General features: G+C 41.2%; 1 pseudogene; it reads left to right on the top strand.

Moving 5' to 3' along the window:
* Positions 1-12512, top strand: part of LOC136695042 (scavenger receptor cysteine-rich type 1 protein M130-like) — a 36516-nt pseudogene that overhangs the window by 17202 nt on the left and 6802 nt on the right.

Below are 12512 nucleotides of genomic sequence, written 5' to 3'. Positions count from 1 at the left end.
CGTATTCAGTTGTTTCATTTCCAATGTCTTAGTTGTATCGCTCCCTTCAGTCTGTCTGTTCCTCTTTTTGTCCAGTCCATTCCTCGCTTCATTTCCTCTGTGGTTGTTTTGTTTCTTCGTCGTCATTGAGTCTCAAGTCTGTTTCTGCTTTTTCTCGTTTTGGTTTTGCTCAAGTCTCAGTCTCTGTTTCGTTATATTTTGTTAATAAAGTTAGTGTTTTAGAGTGTGCGTCAGTCTCCCTCAGTCCGCTCTCCGCGAGTCCTGACAGCCTAATTGTTAAAAGAAGAAATTAATTGTATATTTTAATCAGTTAAGGCTGGCAGAAAATATTTTAAGTAGGGTGGTATGTGTCACATTGTCAGTTTCCAAAATCATCTCCATACAATTTAACACATACTGCAGGACACTAAAGCTCTCTAACAGTTTTGAATTCACATTTAAAAGAATACTATGTAAGAATTGGGTAGCACACCACTCTGGGTGACTGTCTGTTACAAGTTTGGTGTGTTCTCCCTGTGTCCGTGTAGGTTTCCCCCGGGTGCTCTGGGTTCCTCCCCCTGTCCAAAAACAAATGTTGGTACTCACTAAATACCCATAATTAATCAGCATATACAGACAATAAACATTGTTATTAAGAGTGGCCAATTACATATTGGCTTTGGAAGATATAAATTAAAGTCTTGCCGTGTTCTCTCAGGAAAAATTATGTCCGGGCATGTTTTATTTCATCCACTAATGTCTGCATGTAGAATGGTGAAATGGACACAAGGGGGAGTTCTAACAGTGCTCCATAGCAGCCTGACTGACTGAGCTTCCTGTGGCTGTGCCTGTAGGCATTTTTAGATAAACAGTCTAGCGAGCAGAGGTGTGGCTGATCAATAGAGGGCTCCAGGATGCATCTCTCCCTGGTGGAAGTATATATTCTTTACTTTATAAAATAAACAATTTATTTTTTTAAAATTTATTACAATTTAAAACATGAGTGTTTTACTAATGTAAAATATAATGAAATATATCAAATGAAGTCATTTATGTTGCTACCGGGCAATGTTTAAAATGTCTGTGCAGCCAATTATAAAACTGTTGCTGAGAGAAAACATGCATGCAGCCACATATATTTAGCATCCATTAAGTCAGCATCCTCAAATTCTCTCTCTCTCTCTCTCTCTCTCTCTCTCTCTCTCTCTCTCTCTCTCTCTCTCTTCTCACACACACACACACACACACACACAACCAGACAGTCCAGTTTATTTGAATAAACACAGTATGATCTATCATTATATGACCCTCTAGAAATTACTAAAATAAAATATATCTGCATCTTTCTGGCCCCCTCCAGGGTGTGTTCCCGCCTTGCGCCCAGTGTTTCCGGGTTGGCTCCCAACCAATCGTGACCCTAAAGTGGATAAGCGGTTTCAGACAATAAATGAATTAATTAATGTATCTTTCTGCACTGCTTCTGCAGAGCTGCAATTTATGGTCTGCTGATTTTTTATAATTTTTTAGAGACAATAAAAATTACTGGTATATATATGTCCACCAGGGAAGGTGGCACCTTCTTGACTACACTGGCCAGCTGCATCTTATTTTAATAGTAATATAAAATAATTAATTTCATGTATGTTGACAATATATTTATTTCCTGATGTTTAAACTTCAGGGGTTCGGCTGGTTGGTGGTTCTCACTGCTCTGGGAGAGTGGAGGTGCTTCATGGAGAGACCTGGTCCACAGTGTGTGATGCTGGATTTGATCAGCAGGATGCAGAGGTTGTGTGTAGAGAGCTGGGCTGTGGGCGTCCTGTGGAGGTGCTGGGAGCAGCTGCTTTTGGCAGAGAGGAGGACCTGGTGTGGTCAGAGGAGCTTCAGTGCAGAGGAAATGAATCTCAGATTCTCTTCTGTCCAACATCATCTTCACTCAAACACAACTGCTCCCATGACAATGATGTGGGCCTGGTCTGTGCTCGTAAGAACTGATTTCACATTTTAAAACACATTTTCCTCTGATATGGTGATTTTATTGTATATTGTCACTCATCAAATTGTTTCTTTTCTTACTTCTTTATATTTCTTTATTATAATTTTTTTTGATTCGTACAGACAATGTGAAGTTGGTGGATGGTGACAGTCGCTGTGCTGGGAGAGTGGAGATTCTTCACAGAGGACAGTGGGGAACACTCTGTGCTATGGGTATAAACAAGAAATCTGCTGCAGTGGTGTGTAGAGAGTTGGACTGCGGGGTTCCACTGATTGTAGATCTGGATAAACCAGGGTCTGGGCCAATCTGGATGAGTTATGTGAACTGTGAGGAATCAGCAACCCTTAAAAAATGTGGATCATTGGGGTGGGGTAAACACAGCTGTGTTCATGAACTTGATACTCATATTATCTGTTCAGGTATGTATTTTAACCACAATTCATCTATTAACATTATTATGAAATCTTCAGTAATACCGTTTTTTCCCTGTACTTACAGTGTAACCTGTCACATCTTAACATGTGCTTTCCGGTACTTGCAGTGTAATGATATGAATCTCATATGAATCAGTACATATTACTGAGTAGTTTCTACTTGTACTAAGATTTATTTACAGCGAGCAACAAGAGAGTAACACTTTGGGACTTAGATTTTACCAAATGATTTCCCAGAACTGTTAAAAATTTGGTGAATAAACTACAGGTCAAAGAGCTCAGTCCAATACACACACGCACGCACGTACAAACACACATGTAACCCCTACCCTATTAATTATGGCAAAAATAAGGGCCCTGAATTCCACATCCCTTCTTACTCAATGTAAATTAATAACACCTCAACAACACTTAAGTGACAACTCAAATATGCATGTACGAAAAATTTGATGTTTACTTAATGTTTCAACAATTTATTATTGAGCCTATATATGTACCTTTTGTTATGGATTTTCTAATCTTTTGATAGAAATTTTACATAACACAAATTATCAGATACCAAATTTACAGCTTGTTTTTACACCGTATGCTTTTGAATAAACCCACATAACATACGTGCATAATTTCACTTTACAGACCAATAACGAATTCAAGATTTACATAATCACACCGTTACCCACAACCCTTTGTTTATGTGTACGTTACACGTTATGATACAATACACATTTAAAAGAGCACTTAATGATAGCGATGAAATATAACTTACCTCTTGTGGGCCCACCGACTTAAATACTCAAAACCTAAAATTAAGTAAACATAAAAAACGTTGCAGGCCTGAGACGATGCATGGGAACGTGGAGACCCAAAAAGTGGTCGCTTCTCTCAAAAGAGCAAAAAGAAGTATCAGAACGGTGTACCCTGGTTTTACTATGTAGAAGCACAGTATCCCGGCGACAATGGCGAGGCAGAGCGTGCGGTCATGGTTGACAAATGTAGACCACCCTCTTCAGGCAGTAATGGAGAGGCTGAGCGTGTTCCCTCGAAGCCAGAAGAACTCTTGAGTCACGCCGGGACTCAGAGCGCTATCTGGGGCAGAATTACTAAGTTTCTGTGTACAGCATAATGAAAAGAGTGTAACAATGCTCGTTCTTCGAACACCACAGTCTTTTCAAACAATGGAGAAAGAGCAAATAACCACTAAAAACAAGTAGAGCAGGCTAACACACACTTAGCTTCTTAGCAAGGCTGGCTATTCTATAAACTAATAGATTCTCATTTGGAACTCCTTCACAAACGTTCACAAAAGCCTTCTTCAGTGTTAACTATAATTACCGATTGGGCAATTCGTGTAAGAACTGACAAAGGATCAAAGGATAGCTGTGTTGTTTTTTTTTTTTTGTTTTTTTGTTTGTTTTTTTTTGCTTAACTTTGCTTCTACCGTTTTTTACTGCACCATCTTCATCTTCTCGTCTCTCTCTCTCTCTCTTAGCCCCCCCCCCTCCACTTTTCTAACTCATTGCATATATCCCTTGATATTTTAAGCTACCAAACAAACCAATAAAATATAATCTATATCTTGGATATATATATATATATATATATATATATATATATATATATATATATATATATGAGAGAGAGAGAGAGAGCGCTATAATTTTAACCAGAGCTATACACACAAACAAACAAAAGTGGGAATTAAATGGTAGATTCTAAGTCCCCAATTGTTACTCTTATTAAAATAAATATACAGTACCTCAGGGTGGGTGGCACAGTGGCGCAGCAGGTCGCAGTCACACAGCTCCAGGGACCAGGAGGTTGTGGGTTTGATTGCCGCTCCGGGTGACTGTCTGTGAGGAGTTGGTGTGTTCTCCCCGTGTCCGCATGGGTTTCCTCCGGGCACTCCGGTTTCCTCCCACAGTCCAAAACACACGTTTATAGGTAGATTGGCAACTCAAAAAAGTGTCTGTGACTGTGTGAGTGTGTGTGTAATGCCCTGTGAAGGACTGGCGCCCCCTCCAGGGTGTATTCCTGCATGATTCCAGGAAGGCTCTGGACCCTCCGCGACCCTGAACTGGATAAACGGTTACAGAAAATGAATGAATGTATCTCGGGTTCATGTTGTGGCACAGAGCAAATTCAGGTTCCATTAGAAAGAAAAAAGACATAACAAAAAATGTTTTTTCAAATGTTGTTTTTATCAGTTAGCCCCCTACTAATAAACACCTTGAATAATCTATTTTCCCAGGTCTCTGACAGAGTGTCCTTTTCAGATGTAGGTAGGGCTTTGTGCATCAGGTTTTGTGCCTTACCTCAGTCATTCTGTATCTTGGGTGAACCACTGATGAAGTTTGTGAGCTGCTCAGATATAGAACTGTGTATTAGCAATACCTGAACTAGGGTGACCAGATCTGAGATGGTGAAAAAGAGGACAAGTCACTGGGGGGCTGGAGGGGGGGTGATGAGGTCACGCCCCTCGCTGCCATTGTATGCCTAGCTGAATCTATGTGTGCTTTTAGGTCCTTTACACCTTTATTTGCTACACACAACATGGGAATTTCTTTTTTAATTCATCCGAGAACTTACATTTACGTTTCGGCATAGTTGCTCCAGATGAGGGTAGGTACGTGAGCTTTGCTTGACGTAAACAAGGACTACTGACGTGCAGACTGACCAATTAAATGTTTACAGAGATGGTAGCTCTACAGTCAGACTGTCCAATCCAAAGATTTTAGGCTATTCACCAACGCCCCCTTCTCACTCAAGCGAACTAAACGGAGTAGGGTAGTGCAGGACTAATTTGTGAACGAAACGCTTCTCGTAATTCTATGTAAGCTCTAGGAAAAACAAAATCTGTTTTTTGAAAATGTTTATTAAATTCTGCCTGGACATTTTTTTAAGTCTAAAAAAGAGGACATGTCCAGGTGAAGTCTTGGCGTTGGTGGTATAGCGGTCAGCACAGCTGCCTTCCAAACAGTTGACTCGGGTTCGATTCCCGGCCAACGCATTCACTTTAGGTGTGGCACAGTGGCGCAGCAGGTAGTGTCGCAGTCACACAGCTCCAGGGGCCTGGAGGTTGTGGGTTCGATTCCCACTCCGGGTGACTGTCTGTGAGGAGTTGGTGTGTTCTCCCCGTGTCCGCGTCCCACAGTCCAAAAACACACGTTGCAGGTGGATTGGCGACTCAAAAGTGTCCGTGAATGTGTGTCTGTGTTGCCCTGTGAAGGACTGGCGCCCCCTCCAGGGTGTATTCCTGCTTTGCGCCCAATGATTCCATGTAGGCTCTGGACCCACTGCGAATTGGATAAGCAGTTACAGATAATGACTGAATGAATGTCCAGGTGAAAGAGGATGTCTGGTCACCTGAACCCACTGGAAGCTGCGGTTTCCCTAGTGTGAATCTAGATTTCTTTTTAACTCCATATCCTTCGAACTCATTTTTAGATAAGAATGATAGAATTGTTTGGCACATTATGTTTAATCAAGGTGTCCAGAAAAATAAATGTCCACATGCTAATAAACAATGACACAAAGGGGCTCAACATGAATATTACAATGTTAATTGGATTTCTTACACACTCTGGTTTACTGTGCTACAGAAGAAATTTGATTTGGTCCAGACTGGGCCATACTATTATAGGCCACCATGGGGTTGACTGTGGGAATTAGACTTTTTCTGACTCTTCAGTTTTTGAAATGGGCAATACATCAAAGGGCAGGGGTGGGCAATCTTATCTGCAAAGGGTCAGTGTGGCTGCTGGTTTATGTTTCAGCCAAACAGAAGGTTACACAATCAGTTCTTTTACTGAGACCAGCTAATTAAAGGAGTAAAATTAGGTGTGCTCTGGCCTGAAAGGACTAAAATCCAGCAGTCACAATGGCCCTATGTGGTTAAGATTGCCCATCCCTGCCCTATGATGTATTGCCCATTTCAAAAACTGAAGAGTCAGAAAAAGTCTAATGGACATAGGCCCAGAGTTGACTAAACAATTGTAAGCTACGATCAGTTTGACAATTGGAAGCCCAAGCTCTCACTGCCCCAAGGAAATTCAAAATAGCCCCAAAGGGACATATGACAAAAGATCAGTCCTTCTAAACTGCTTAAAGCAAGTAGAAATTTTAGTAATACTTATGTTATTTATGATAACTTTGTGCACCTTTATATCTTGTCCCTTAAACAATATTTAGTCATTGACAAAAAAGCAATTCTGGTGCCCCTCGGAACTGGGCTGTGTTCCCCATGTGAAGGATTTATGTGGGAATCAGGCTAAAAGAAACCATTTCTCTAAATTCATACTGAGAATACAGCTCACTTTAATCTTTCACAAAACAGAGTGTGTTAAGCTGGCCTTGCTATGAGGATTCTGCCAGTGGCGTTCTGATTGGCTCTGTACACCCTCATGTACACACTTCTGTGTATCATTTTGTACTGGCTATGTTACTGGTTCGACGTGTACACTCCATGCCAAAGTAGCAGACTTGTGTTTCTTTTGTGTGCCAGTCAAATCCTCCATTAATAAGTGGATCTTGGCCACGTTAAGTAGTGAATGGTGTGAGATTAATCATTCAGTAATCATAATCATAATCATGAAGATCAGTCAGATTTTTAAAATGGTGTCAAAGTTTTGCTTAAATCCTCTTTCAAGTATGCATTCATTCCCTCAGTAAGTTTAATTTTATCACAGATTACAATGGCTATTTACACTTCTGTAGTGGAAAGAGTAGGCACACGTTGCGGTGGCATTAGCACTACATAGCAGAGTCAATGATAATTAATTATTATTTTATTAATAACTTATTATTTAATTCATTTTGCTAAGCTCCATGTTTGGGAGCCATTAAATAATATGTAGTGTCTTTACTTATCTAATTTTCAGCTTAGACAAGAAGGCCATCTTCACATATTATACAGCAGAATTAGCTAGAAATAACTATTATTAATGAATTATGCTCATTGAACCGCCATGGGTTCTTGACTCTGAAATGGAATCTGAACTAGAAGTTATAATTCCATACAAGAAAGGTGCACACACAAACAAATAACCAAGGATTGGTTTTATCACACAACTGGTTTATTAATTGTAATATCAAATAATGAATATTAATTAGACATTCATATAATGAAATGGATTACAGTGATATATGAGGGAACAGGGAGATTAATATATGAGGGAATTTCTCTATGATAATTATTACCCTAAGTTCTAAGAAAGGCTATTGTTTTGCCTAGCAAACTTTCAGCACCAACCCATGAGCCATGAGAGACATGAAACCATGTGACCATATGTATCCTAAGATGGACAGGGAGAATGTCGCTGACGGTGCTTTCCGGCATGACTTCCTGGAGGATTGCAGACGCGGGTTTCTTTTTTCCCGAGGCTTTCAGACACAGCCGTCAGAGCTGGTGGTGTTCTGAAGGTCTCTGTGGGGATTCTTCGTCGTTGCTGATCTTCGCCTTGTGAGAGAGAGACACACGTCCATGCAGGTCTCTCCTGGGCAGGTTTCTCCTCATCTCAGAAGGTCATTCTGAGGGTGTGTGTGGCCTTCTTTCATCGTTATTGGTCCGGAGGCGTTGTGTCTCTTTTAGGGTCAGAGGTCTAAGGTTGCCTTCATGCTCTGGGTGTGGAGTTGAAATTTCGCTAGTGTTAAACTATAGTTTTTCTTAATCTAAGGACAACCTTAATATAAAAAGATCGGTTTTCTCTGGACCACGAGGGGCCCAAGACTGTTGAAGAGAGCCATGAGAGAGCTCAGGAGAGCTCTCTGACTACCCTATCAGAGAAGCATTTTCTGCTGGAAGCAGGAGAGAGACGTTCTTCAGGAAAACGTCTTCCTCTCCAAAATTCTCTAAGAGTGGGTTTCAGAGGAGTGTTAAAAAGAGTGTGAGATTGTGGTGTGTGACTGGCTTTTACCAGAGTTTAGAAAATTCGCCCCGAATACCTGATTCATCCTCAATGAGGGAGAATTGAAGCATTTCTTGCTCCTAATTGGCTGTTTCCTGTACCTTGGTAGTGGCATCACATAGAATTTAGGTCCCTGGAGCTGTGTGACTGCGACACTACCTGCTGCGCCACCATGCCGCCCTGACAAAAAGCAATAAGATATAATACTTTTTTCAAATAATCAACTTTAAAAGCATACACTTCTTTGTCTGATTTATTTCTTAAATTAGTCTGTTTTTCTCACACACTTGGGTAAATGTGTGTCAGAATATATTTCTGTGGTGCACCCTGTTATTAACAAAGGTCTAATAGTGTGGACATGAATATAATACGGTGGTATAATATATCCACTTTAAAGCTGAAGATCTAGTTGTTGTACAATCTTAAACTCTCTCTTTATGCTGTTACGATACATTGTATTGGTGTGGACCGAACTTAAGTGTTATTAATTGCCATTTAATTTATAGGACCTTATAACCAGGTAATATTTAATTAGCTTACTATTTTCAGACCTCTTGGTTTTCGTAAAGTTTCAGTGGCTATTTCACAGGTCACATAAAGCCCAGACTTGCTGATGGTCCTCATGAGTGCTCTGGGAGAGTGGAGGTACTTCATGGGAAAACCTGGGCCACAGTGTCTGACCTTCACCAGCAGGATGCAGAAGTTGTGTGTAGAGAGCTGGGCTGTGGGCGTCCTGTGGAGGTGCTGGGAGCAGCTGCTTTTGGCAGAGGGGAGGTCCAGGTGTGGTCAGAGGAGCTTCAGTGTGGAGGAAACGAACCTCAGATTTCACACTGTCCAATATCTTCTTCACTCAATCACAACTATTCCCAGCACAGTGACATCGGACTCATATGTTCTGGTTAAGTATATAATCTGAGCATTTAATTATTCAGTTTTTCTTAATGATCATTATGTAAAGGTGATCCCTGTGTTTGTGTTCTGTTACAGACTGTTTTGATAAACTGTTAGTTTTATGTTCAGGTCACATAGGAGCTGGGATATGAGAGCTGCCAGTGTCCTCTGTGGTCAGCTGAAGTGTGGGACTGCTGTGGCTGTGTTGGGGTCAGACTGGTTTGGGGAGGGGAGTGGTCAGATCTGGGCTGATGTGTTTGATTGTCAGGGGAATGAAACACACCTGTCACAGTGTCCCATTTCATCATGGAGTCAAACTGCAGTCTCTCACAAACAGGACGCTGGAGTCATCTGCAGCAGTGAGTTTTTTTAAACATGTAACATGTTAAACATGTACAGTGTTTTTCATCTAAACTTGTGATGCTCTTAAAACTGAAGTGTGTCATTAAATGTGTAAAAATCGAAATATGAGTTTGATATTGATCCCCTTCAGATTCTTCTCTGGCGTTGTATGAGGGGCGAGTGCGGTTGTCTGGAGGAAGAGAGTGTGAGGGGGAGGTGGAGGTGTACTTCATGCAGGACTGGAGAAGAGTTGTGTTTGACTCCTGGAGTGTGTCTGAGGCCTCTGTGGTCTGCAGACAGCTGGGCTGTGGCTCTGTGCTCAACTTCTCCAGCTCCTCTCCATCCAGTCCACAACACACACACTTGTGTGTGAGAGGATTTAAATGTTCTGGGAGTGAAACTCATCTGGGGAACTGCAGCAGTGCAAAGACAGTAAACTGCAGCTCCAGAGAACAGCTCTCCATCACATGTTTGGGTAAGTGTAGGTATAAATAAGTAAACAAATGTGCATGTTCCTTTCCAGTTCTGATACCATTCTGGAAATTTGTAAATGGGTAATCTATTTTAGAAGCATATTTCTCCTTTACACAAAATATATGAGTCTTTGGCATCACAGTCACTCCTTCTCTGCAGCCTTTATATTTTTAATCCCCACTGTTTCACATACTGACCTCTCTGATGAACAGGACAGTGTGAAGCTGAAGTGTGTTTCACATAATAACATAAGTGTCACTATGTAACAACTAAAGCTCATGTATCAGAGATACATGTGTGATTTTATCATGGCCATTCAAGTCAACCCTATTCAAGCACTAGGGTTGGTGTCCACAAATTGTTTATCTCTGCTGTTTACTGTGGTTACACCATTAAAGACTTACAATATCATTAAAGGGTGGCACGGTGGTGCAGCAGGTAGTGTCTTAGTCAGACAGCTCCAGGGACCCCATGTCCGCATGGGTTTCCTCCGGGTGCTCCGGTTTCCTCCCACTGTCCAAAAACACACGTTGGTAGGTGGACTGGCAACTCAAAAGTTTCCATAGGTGTGAATCAATGTGTGAGTGTGTGTCAACCTGCGAAGGACTGGCGCCCCCTCCAGGGTGTGTTCCCGACTTGCGCCCAGTGATTCCGGGTAGGCTCCGCAACCCACCGTGACCCTGAACTGGATAAGCTGTTTCGGACGATGAATGAATGAATGAATGAATATCATTTAAAAAAGTGTGCAGCTGCAAAATCTTACAACAAATTGTTGTAACACAAAGTCCAGACAATAACTTATAAAAACAATAGAATACCATGCAGACATAAGATCTATGATCTTGCAAGGATAGGTGGTACTACATTTAATGTTCTATTGTGACACTACATTTTCCTGGTACTCTACATTTTGCTAGGCCATTTCACCCAGCACTGCTGTGTCTGATCCACTCGTACCACAGCAACACATGCTAACATGTCACCAACTTAACCTTTTCGGCACTAGTTTCCGAAAATAGCTAATTGCCAAATTTGAATGATTATTATTTTCTAAATACTTGGAATAAATTACAATAGTTGGGTTTTTCTGTAAAAGGACACTTTAAAGCAGAAAAAAAATATATATATATATATATACACAATATATATTTACATATGAAGCAATTAACGCCAAAAAATGTAGATGCTCAGTTTTTTATTGATTTTTTTTCCACCATTAATGACCTTAGAGACATCAACAGTGATCCACATATGTTTATTTATTTATAGAACGTTACCAGAAAACGTTCTGAGTGTTCCAAATATATTTATTTTGATGTTTATTCAAGTCTAAATAGAGGATCACGTGGTATTTCATAGTACTTTTTTTGGGAATCGAAATTGGTTTTTTCATACATGAGCTGTGAACTGTGATCTTTCCATTGAAGTGGTGTAAATATATTTATGTAAATATAAAGACAGATAATGATAAATCTGCCTGAAGCAAACCATGTGCAATCATTATTTAAAAAAATATATTGTATGAAGTATTCATTTTATGTTTTATAATAGAAAATGCACATTTAACATGCAATACCATTAAACGCCTTATTCAAGGTGATTGAGCACGGTTTGACACCATTTTTTCATTTTTGACACCCCGGGTTTCTCAAGGCTCTGGATGTTGGGGGGCTGTCCTGGCTGACACGTTTTGCAACATCGCGTGGACATCAGGGGCAGTGCCTCTGGACTGGCAGACTGGGGTAGTGGTTCCCCTTTTTAAGAAGGGGGATCGGAGGATGTGTTCCAACTATAGGGGGATCATACTCCTCAACCTCCCTGGTAAGGTCTATGCAGGGGTACTACATGTCTCGACTGGCCTGGGAACGCCTCGGTATACCCCCGGAGGAGCTGGCGACGGTGGCTGGGGAGAGGGAGGTCTAGGTTTCTTTGCTCTGACTGCTTCCCCTGCAACCTGGACACGGATAAGCGGTGGATAATGGATACATGGATAAAGTACAATTGAATAGTCAGTATTGCTATTAAAGTGAAGAAAGAGTGTAGAATGTTAATCTGTCTTTTTTTTTTAAAAATTAAAATATCAGCCATTAACAGTTCAGTTTCAAGACTTTCTAACACTGATGTGTGTGTGTGTGTGTGTGTGTGTGTGTTTGCAGGTAACTCAGTCCACAGCTCCATCAGACTGGTTGGTTCTGGAGGAGACTGTGCAGGAAGGCTGGAGGTTTTTCACAGTGGATCATGGGGGACAGTGTGTGGTGACTTGTGGGATATTGAGGATGCGCAGGTGGTGTGCAGACAGCTGCAGTGCCGAGTGGCCCTCAGTGCCCCAGTACCAGCCCGGTTTGGACCTGGAACTGGACCCATATGGCTGAATGAGGTGCAGTGTGAGGGGAATGAGACGTCCCTGTGGAACTGCAGATATCAGCTGTGTGAAGAGGATGAATGTGGACACAAGGAGGATGTAGGGATTGTTTGCTCAGGTAAAGTTTCCTG

Source organism: Hoplias malabaricus, chromosome 4 (assembly GCF_029633855.1).
Source record: "Hoplias malabaricus isolate fHopMal1 chromosome 4, fHopMal1.hap1, whole genome shotgun sequence".
In the NCBI taxonomy this organism is placed as follows: Eukaryota; Metazoa; Chordata; class Actinopteri; order Characiformes; family Erythrinidae; genus Hoplias; species Hoplias malabaricus.
This window is presented reverse-complemented; position numbering and strand designations above follow the sequence as displayed.